This window comes from Convolutriloba macropyga, chromosome 2 (assembly GCF_964194025.1).
Source record: "Convolutriloba macropyga chromosome 2, txConMacr16.3, whole genome shotgun sequence".
Taxonomy (NCBI): domain Eukaryota; kingdom Metazoa; phylum Xenacoelomorpha; order Acoela; family Convolutidae; genus Convolutriloba; species Convolutriloba macropyga.
The window spans coordinates 77716121-77725332 of NC_134469.1; the positions used below are offsets into that span (position 1 = coordinate 77716121).

The 9212-nt window shown below is 36.0% G+C and overlaps 1 protein-coding gene across 1 annotated transcript in view; it reads right to left on the minus strand.

Annotated features, from left to right (window-relative positions):
- LOC142334730 (protein sidekick-1-like) overlaps positions 1–9212 on the minus strand; it is a 276341-nt gene that overhangs the window by 95651 nt on the left and 171478 nt on the right. The gene's annotated exons all lie outside the window — the stretch shown is intronic.

Sequence of the window (9212 nt, forward strand, 5' to 3'; positions counted from 1 at the left end):
TTCACAGACGATTTAGCAATTATAAAGGAGAAAAAAAAAGGCGTAAGCTGGGTATATGATCCAAAGCTTTCAATTCCGTGACAGCTTCTGATCTTCATTATTAAAATCGAATCATCGTGAGAAGTGTCTGTATATTATAAACTTTACAAACAAAAAATTGTGTACTTCTATTATAACCGAATTAAAACACTACTTTACAAGTCTCAGGCAACATGGAAGAAAGCAGATACGTCCGTGCGCACTATTTTGATTTTGAAGAACGCACTTCTCTCAGGGCTGGATCGCGAGAAGCTAACAGGCTAATCAACTTTTTGTGTTCTTCTAAAGAACTTGTAGGTGCCTTAATGAAACCAAATTAACGGACGAAAAGAGCATCAGTTGTTGGTGTAATCGCTGAGGTCTGCCAGAAGATATGTCTTTACACTAGTTGAGAGAGACGTAGATTACTAATTTCATACTAAATTGAAGTAGTCATTTGGAACAATATCCGCCAAAAGGCACGTCAACTCTACATCTTGCGCATTACACACAAAAGAAGTTCGACAAAAATGCTTACTTTGGTAAGAAACCATTAGAATAAAAAATGAAAACAAAGAAATGTAATAATAAAGCCCTAATGTGTAACTTAAAGAACAAATTAAGACGAGCTGTTGCATCGTATAAAACCTAACCCTAGCAAGCTCAACGTTATTCATTGGCTCAGTCAACTGTTCATGCCCATTCTATACATTCTTAGCTTAAACAAGGAATCTCTTTCGATATTGCATAATTGTTGGTAGAATTGTTTTCCGTTCAATTGCTCAGGAAACATTGAAGTTGTCTCATGTTTATGGATTCATGATTTCATGATACTAATATATTTTTTTAAAAACTTTTGTGTTCTTTGCGTTTTTTGTGAAAAAAGTTTTTAAAACAAATACGGTCTTCGCGAAAAATTTCATAAAAAAACGTCAAATGAAAACTTTATGGTTCTGGTTAGGATGGCAATAAACAGGAACAAATGCGAGCCAGATTGTGATGAATAATCGGCAACGGTTTAGTAACCGAGGGCACTATAGCCGGCATCGAGGTAGAGAGCAAACCTGACTCTAAGCTTCGTAACAAAAATTTAAAAAATAATTAACCCTTTGAATTCTGCTTAGGAAACTGTAATTGATTCAAGAGAGCCATGGCAACGAACGAAGAGAGCATCGGTTGTTGATATTAAATCGCTGAAATGAGCCAAAATTATCCTATTACACTTATTGAAAGCGAAAACGATTACCAAGATCATAATCAGTCTAATGAGACATGTGTAGGAATGTCTGCAAAAACGTACTTCAGTTTACAGAAATCACCTATGATCACAAAAGAAGTTCAACAGAAGAAGTTCAACAGTTTAATAGCCATGAATGTGCAAAAAAACGAAAAATGTGCTCTTTATTTGTGCCTCAAGGCACAAATAAAACAAGCTGTTGCATCATATGAAAACTAAAACTGGCAAACTCAAACAGTTCTCTACGATTGAATTATTTGTTTATGCCCATTGTATACATTCAGAGCTAAAACCAAGAATTTCTATTGATCTGGAATAATTGTCGATTGATTTTTTTTCTTTTTTTTTGCAACAAATATGTAGTTTTGTGTCAATTGATAAAAATGGTGAATTATTGAAAAAATTTTTGTTTTTTCAGAAACATAGCTTTCAAATAAGTCTAATTTTGTTTGATTTCGCCAAATTGTGATTTTAAAAGCGCTTTTTTTGAAAGCAACCTCCATGACAAATTTAATTTTGACTCTAAATTCTTTTATTAATTTCTATTTGTTTAAATATTTCTTTAAAGTTTCTAATGTTTTTTTTAATTTAAACATTCATTAAAAAAGATTTGACAGAAAATTTTCAATTAACTCAAAAACTCTTTCTCCACTGAATACTTTTTTCATGCCCATTGTTAACATTCAGAACTGAAAATAGAACTTTTTATACTAATTGTCGATTGATTATTTTCATACCGTTATTTTGTTCCATAAATTGTTGTACTCTTAGAATTCCTACTTTGATACTGATATTTTAAAAAAGTTGATTTTGTAATGTACTTCTTTTTAAAAAATTTTTTTTGCTGCAAAAAAGGTTTTTGCAAGAAACTTCACATGAAAAAATGTCTCTAGAATATTGTTTACATCAAAATTGTGTTTAAAAAATGAGGTTTTCGAAGACAACGTCGTTGGAAAGTAAACTATTATTTAAAATGTTGTCAAAAAAGGCCGTTTTTTAATGCCTATCTGTTCAAAAATTTTGAATTTAATCATGCAATTTGGGTTAATAAAAGCAAGTTCTGTGTAAAATTGTTTCTACAAGAAACACCATTTTAAAAAGGTCTTTTAATGTTTCATTTATTGCAAAATTGTAATTTAAAGTTGCGTTGAGCGAAAACAACATTTTAAGAATATTTTTTTTGCATTTAAATTAAGGTACTAGAGTACATCAATAAATAAATTTTTAAAATTATTTTTATTATGTTATTTTTTATCTCAGATAAAATATTTTGTGCAAGATTTTTTTGTCAAACAAAAACTTGAAAATTGTCTTTTTTAACATTACAATTTGCGAAATGGAGTTTTAAGAGATTTTGGACTTTTCATCGTAAAAGTTTTAAGAGAATTTAATCTTAACATCGTTGAAAAATTCGATTTTTCAACTTTAACCTTTCTTAAAAACAGCTTATTTTGGTAAAATCTGATTGCTCAAAAAAGTTTTTTGTCTAGTTTCGAATAAAAAGGCACTATTTTCAAAAATTGTTTCACAAAAACAACTCACTTGAGATAATATTTATTATCATTTCAAAGTTCAAAAAATGTGACTTAAAATGCATCTTCTGAAAACAACATTGTTGAAAAACTTGGTTTCGAAATTGAATTTCTGTGGAAACATAGTTCTTTATGAAATTTCTGCAGGTTAAAAGTTTTCCTCTATGTTGTGTCATTTTGAAAACAAAAAATGATTTTGCGGCAAACAAATTTTAAGAACGGAGTTTTTTTGAAAAAAAACCTTTATAAAGTTATTATTTAATAAATAACAATTTATTACAACAAATTAGGAACTAAATTTTGCGAAATATGGACAGAGGATAGAACTCTAAAGAGTACATTTTTAAACACAATTTCGCGAGAAAAGAAGTTAAGTTCTCCGTAATTCTTTTGAAATGTTATCTACGACCTTTGAGTAATTTCTTGTAAAAAAGACTGAATTTCACTGAAAGTTGACAAAAAATCTATCTCTCTACATAAGTGACGCATGAACTACCAAGTCCCCGTTGATCTCAGCGGCGATCTCTCTGAGCGCACTTGTAGCCAGGTCCCGCGCTGTGGTGAAAAAACTATACACAAGAGTTGACACCAGTTATCCAATGCCTCGAAGAATGCGAACATTAGCACAGAATCAAATGAGATGAGAACTAGATCATCGCCAGAGTTTAACAAATCAAGCTATGGTCAGAATTAGCAACAATGCCATCGAAGTCAAGTCAACGCTAGGTCAAACCAATAGAAGACGGAGTTCACTTTCAAGGAATATCAGATTGAAAGGCCAAATATTAAGAGAGAGTGGCTAGACGGCAACATTCCTCAGGCATAAAAAGTCCTAAACTCCTTAAATGTTGGAACCTACAAACAGCAGAAAATAGGGCAACATTGGTAAAAACCCTTGAAGAAAGTGCAAAGGCAAGCTATTCTCTCTACCAATAAACTAGTCGCCTTCTCAAAAAACTGTTTCTGAACGAAGAATTGAATACCGAAAATAGAGAAAAACCAAAAGATGGCCAATTGTTACGCAAATCCTTAGGTCAATTCGTTATAGTTGATGCTAACGATTTACATAACAGTAAATAACTAAGTGACGGCAATCTTTGGCTCCGTTGATAGCCCCATCAACATCAAGTCTCGTGCAAGTGCTCAACGCTATGAAGAAGAAGAAGCTAATTGAAAAGAAGCAATCAAGTTACCGGTTAACAGTGGTCACAAAACTTAAGAACACAGCAACTCAGGCTTGGAAACAAGACCGTTTGATGCACCCAGTCAATTTGCTTAGTGTGAGGAACACAGCTTATATCTCTAAGCATTTGAAGAACTTAAAGAGATTGAAAAATCCCCCGAAACAGTTCAGACAGGGATCAAAGCTGTCTACTCTCCCTCTCTTCCGAGAAAGCAGAGAAGCTAAACAAATTTTTCCTTACATGTTTTTCTCGTACAACTGCTTTTGGCGTGAACAAAGTCTATTGAGGAAATCCGACTGACAAATACGCTTTGAAATCTTCCTAACAAGACATCTTACAAGAACTGGATGTGACTAAGACGGGGGCGGGGGGGGGGGGGGTCCCGAATGCTACCCAACAATTTTTTTCGCCCAGTGGCTGTGGAATGGTGGACGCGCTTCACACGATCACGAGGAGCGTAAAACGCATCAAGAAAGTTCTACTTACATGTAAAAAAACCGCTGTCTCTCCAATCCACGAGAAAGGTGAGAGCTGCCTAATTGAAAAGACCAGTGTCGTTGATGAATATTAGCAGCAAAGTCTTAAAAAAATGAAATTATGAACTTCTCTACAAGCATTTTGAACAGCTCCGTGTCAACTTGGGGGAGGAATTCAATCAACTCAAACGAGATTTCTTGAAATCAGTGCACACTGCGTTTGACAAGTATTCGAGAAATGAAGTGCTACCCGGGTCGAGAAAAATCGGAAAAATATGTAATATAAGCGGTGAAAAGTTGGTTTTTTCACCGCAAATTTTGTACATAATTTTGCGGTGAAATGCGATGAATTCGGTGAAATTATGTAAGTTCACTGCTAGAGTAAGCGGTGAACTTTCAAAAATTCACCACATTTCACCGCTTACTACAAGTTACCGTCATTAGCTCATACTGCTTTTTCGAAGGCGTTCGATTGGGTGGCACGATAAAAAGATTAAGGCAAACATTGGAGTTGGCGGCTGCTTCCTCGAAGTTCGGTCAGCCCCAGGCAACAGTTCGTTAGAGAACCTGCTCAACTATGCAAATTGTCAAAAGTGATGTATCTCAGGGGACCCTACTAGTGCTTCTATTGTTCTGAATCTTCAATAAGGATCTTCCGCACGCTCCAACTTTATCCGAAACGTTTCGGTATTTGGATGAAATGAAGCTGATGTCCTCTAGAATCTTAAAATATGAAGTCGAATTGATCTTGCAGGAACCGAGTGTTGGGACATCGATAACAATATGGGTGTGACGTCCAGCGAAGGCTTCAATTTTGTCTTTAGATGTCCAGGCTAACTATTATGTGTTGAGTGAAGTTTTTTTTACCTTCAGAAGCAACCAAAGATCTCGGAATGTTTGTTTTCATTGAATTACACTGGAGCCAGTAGAAGTTGTATTAAGGGCCATTCAAATCTTTTAAATGGTGCGACGACAAGTCGCCTTCAAAATACGATGGCTACCCAGGTTGAGGTCCAGACCCAAATTGACTCCTGATCAGACCCAGTCGAGCGCACACCCGTGTGATCCCAGACCGAAATTACAGGGTCTTTTCCGAGTTTCGAGCGCACTACTACTATAGTGAAACAGGGTTTTTACAAACCAATGCTTCTACCAGTTCTCCCGCTTTGCTTTTCTTGTGCCCATTTGCAAAAATCTCGCGGGTTTTCAGGGGCGATCAAATCGATGGATATGCAACCTGAGTGGCGACCACCCAACACACCTGGAGGTTCGTAATCTTGCACCATTGCACTTGTACATCCTGCAGAATTAGCTTTTTGTTCGTTTAACAATAATGTGTAGCGAAGACAGCGATGCGATTCTATCACAATAGCTGGATCAAGACGACACAAGAAGAAAAGGTCTCTTTCAACTCTCGAAAGTAAGCACACAAAAATCGAGAGAATTTAATTTCACGTTGAACAAGCTGTGATCCGTACTGAAGCCATCGTGACTTTTTTCCACCCAAAGAGACTCAAGAAGGTGGACTCAGGATGACGTTCAAGTTGAATGCGTGGGAGAAACTCTCTCTCTCTCTCTCTCAAACTTCATATATCTTTTTATTCCTAACAACAGCAACTATACCCTATTGTCTATACACTATACTCTATGTCTATTGCCGGCTTTGCAAACTTAGAACCCCTGGCTGTGCTCTACTTCGTAGGCACATATTAAAAAGAAGCCGCTTTAAAAACTCATAATCCCAAACTTGTGCAGAATAAAGTTTCGGATAAGTCCAAAAGCCTCAGCAGTTTCATTTTTGTGCTCATTTCGCAAAAAAATTAAACCGTGCAACGATATTTTAATGTATTATAATAAAGGACGTTTTCCATTGAAGTTCAATTGACTTTTGCTTAAAACTGACCTTTGCCAAAATCCACTTTTGTCAATGAAGAGTGACAACTGGAAAGTGTTGCTGCTTTTTCAAATGCGAGAGGTTTTCTCTCTTCATCTAAATCTTCCTGTTTTAGCAACCTGAAATTGCTTGTTAAAATTTTGTCTCTCTTCATTTCCAGTTACTTTTGCTTATTGGTAGTTGCACATATGTCAGGAAATTATTTCAATAATTGGTTGAAATTGTTAAATTGTCCCAATGAAACAATGGTTTTCTTCTGTGTGCATCCACTCTATTTGACGCATCCCTTGTTGTTTGCTCTGAGAGATGTTTGCATTGTTGTTGCGTCCGGTAGTTGAGGTTGACCAGAAAAATCAAATGTGTGACTTTATATCGTGTTCTTTGACAATGTGTTCTATGAATCTCACCCACCTGACAGCTGCTTGAACGTCTGTGCGAAGAACGAGATTAGTTGCAACGGTGCCATCTGCTCCAAAAAGCTAACCTGTCTGAGTATTTTTTTAAGTTTTGAGCGTATATAGGCCTTTGCGCACATCGTTTCTTCAGATGCGTCGGTTCGCACGTGAAGCTCGAATTTCCCTTAATTGTAATGGAACACTTTCTAAGGATACTGTTTTCTAATCTACTACGACTTTCGTTTCCTGAACTTTGGTAATTATACGTCATCAAGGGCTCATTTTCTTTACTTTTTTTGTTCAGGGTTTCCAGATGTTCTCGAGTTTGAACACTCAATTGAGCAAATTTCACCTTTTGGGTCGAATACCGACGATAAGAGGGACAAAATCTATATTTGTTTGGTTTAATCAAAATATGACTTTGACGTTGTTACATCTGCAGACAACAAGACTATCTTCAGTAAGATTTAATAGCCACTCGAGTGCATATCACTTCTCTGTTTTTGGCTCTAACTCAAAATGTTTGATTGTCCAGATTTAATTTTATATTTACGCAATAGCTCTCTTAACGTCATAATTGTTACTCAACGATTTCTTCTGCTCAAATTTGCAAGTGAACGGTTTGTAACTAATTGAAAGCTTTGAGGTTTTCTTTTACTGTTTCTATAGATTTATGTAAAGCGCTATGGAATGCTTTGTTTACGAAAAGAAGCTCATCTTTATATCAGAGCCAACTTGTTTCAGTGCGTGTATGGCGTATGTTTGTATTTGCTTTGATCCGAAAAAGTGGCACAGTTAACTGTTTTTAGCACCTTTTCGATTTGTTTCCGGTCTCTGAAGAAATCGCAATCAGTTGATGTCCTGTTCGGAACTTGCACGGAACATGCTCTCAAAAAGATTGATTTGATATCAGCTAGCGGGTCACAAATTCTGTAAATGTAGAAGATCATTATTTGCAGTTATAAAGTTCCAGTTCCAGATAGAACCTCCCTATTCAGGCTTAGTTACTGATATTGCGAAGAATCGTGGCAATTACGGTGAAGTTCGCCTGAATTGATGTGGTTTAACGCTGAATGGTGTTGCATTCATCTATTTTCACCCTAAGTGCACCCACATTCATCATCTTTGTGAGACATCTTTCAATGTTTCTGTTTTATTTTGATAAATTCAAAATTGATAAAATTTTCGAATTTCTTAGTAACATTCGAACCCATGCTCCAATGAGTAAAGCTGATCCAAGGCTCACCTTTAGAAGTTCGATAGGCGTAGTTTGGTTTGTTCCACAGCATTTCCACATTGTACCGTTTCCTGTAAAACCTTGTTGCACCCAGTGGCATAATTTGTGCTTGCAGATCCTATTTTGACTGAGTCAATAAAATGGTTTTTGAGGCAGATTGTTTCTACTTTGTGTCGTGGGTGGAGACAACCACCGTTAAAGTGAAATTATTATTTGGGATAACATTCAACGGGTGAAACCATTTTTCTGTTTGTTGTCGTTGCAGTTTTTCTTTGGTCGAAAAATAAAATAAAGTACGAACAAACAACTCAAAAACAGCAAGTGCACCATTAAAGGTAAGTCCTTTTTCTGTCTGCTGATACTTCGTTTGGTGTATTAGCTGGCAAGCTTGTAACTTTGTTAATTTGGTTTACTGTTGCTACGCCGACGGAATGATTTTGACCGTCCAATTAGTTTTTTGAGTGAAGAAGCTGATTTTGTTATTTTATATGTCCATTTATACCTAATGCAGGAGCTTTGGTACTTTTAATTGCATGTCTTTATCACAGTTATCCATAGCTTAATCGTTGCTTTGTCCTTGCGGTCCATCGATCCGTGACATTCATATCTTTGAATGTTGGAAAATTCCAACCTTGATAAGTACAATGAGCCAGTAATCGTTTTGCGCTACCTTGATTTCTTTGACTATTTTTTTTGACTTCAGAAGTCTTTTTGGCTATTTGTCGTGCATTTCTTTTCCCTAATTCGTTCGTTTTTAAACTCTGAAAACCCTTGAAGCATGATTGCCATCATCGCAACCCATTTTCTAAACCGGAGGGGGTCCAATCAGTCCAGGTAGTGCGATTGTAGATGCTTTTTATTTTTCGTGGTAGTGCGATTGTAGATACTTTTTATTTTTCTGCGCGGTAACTGAGTTGGATGAAGTAAATAAAAACAAATGTATCAGTTGTGCTGGGTCATGGATTTTTACTTGATTTGCCTTCAAAAGCTCTCGAGTAGCGCATATATTATTATATGCGGTCTTCCAAATCGTCGTATGTTTTTGGTTCCGAAGGTGTGAATTACAAAACGTAGTTACAAATGTCACATAAATTGATGGATTTAGCGAAAAATCATTTGCGGGACCATCTCTTCCCGGGATAACAATTTCTATTGCTCTTTTTTTTAGATTTTCAGTCATATGTGATGTCATTACACATTTTACGCCTTTGCCGGCAAACGAAAAAACTATGGCGTTTT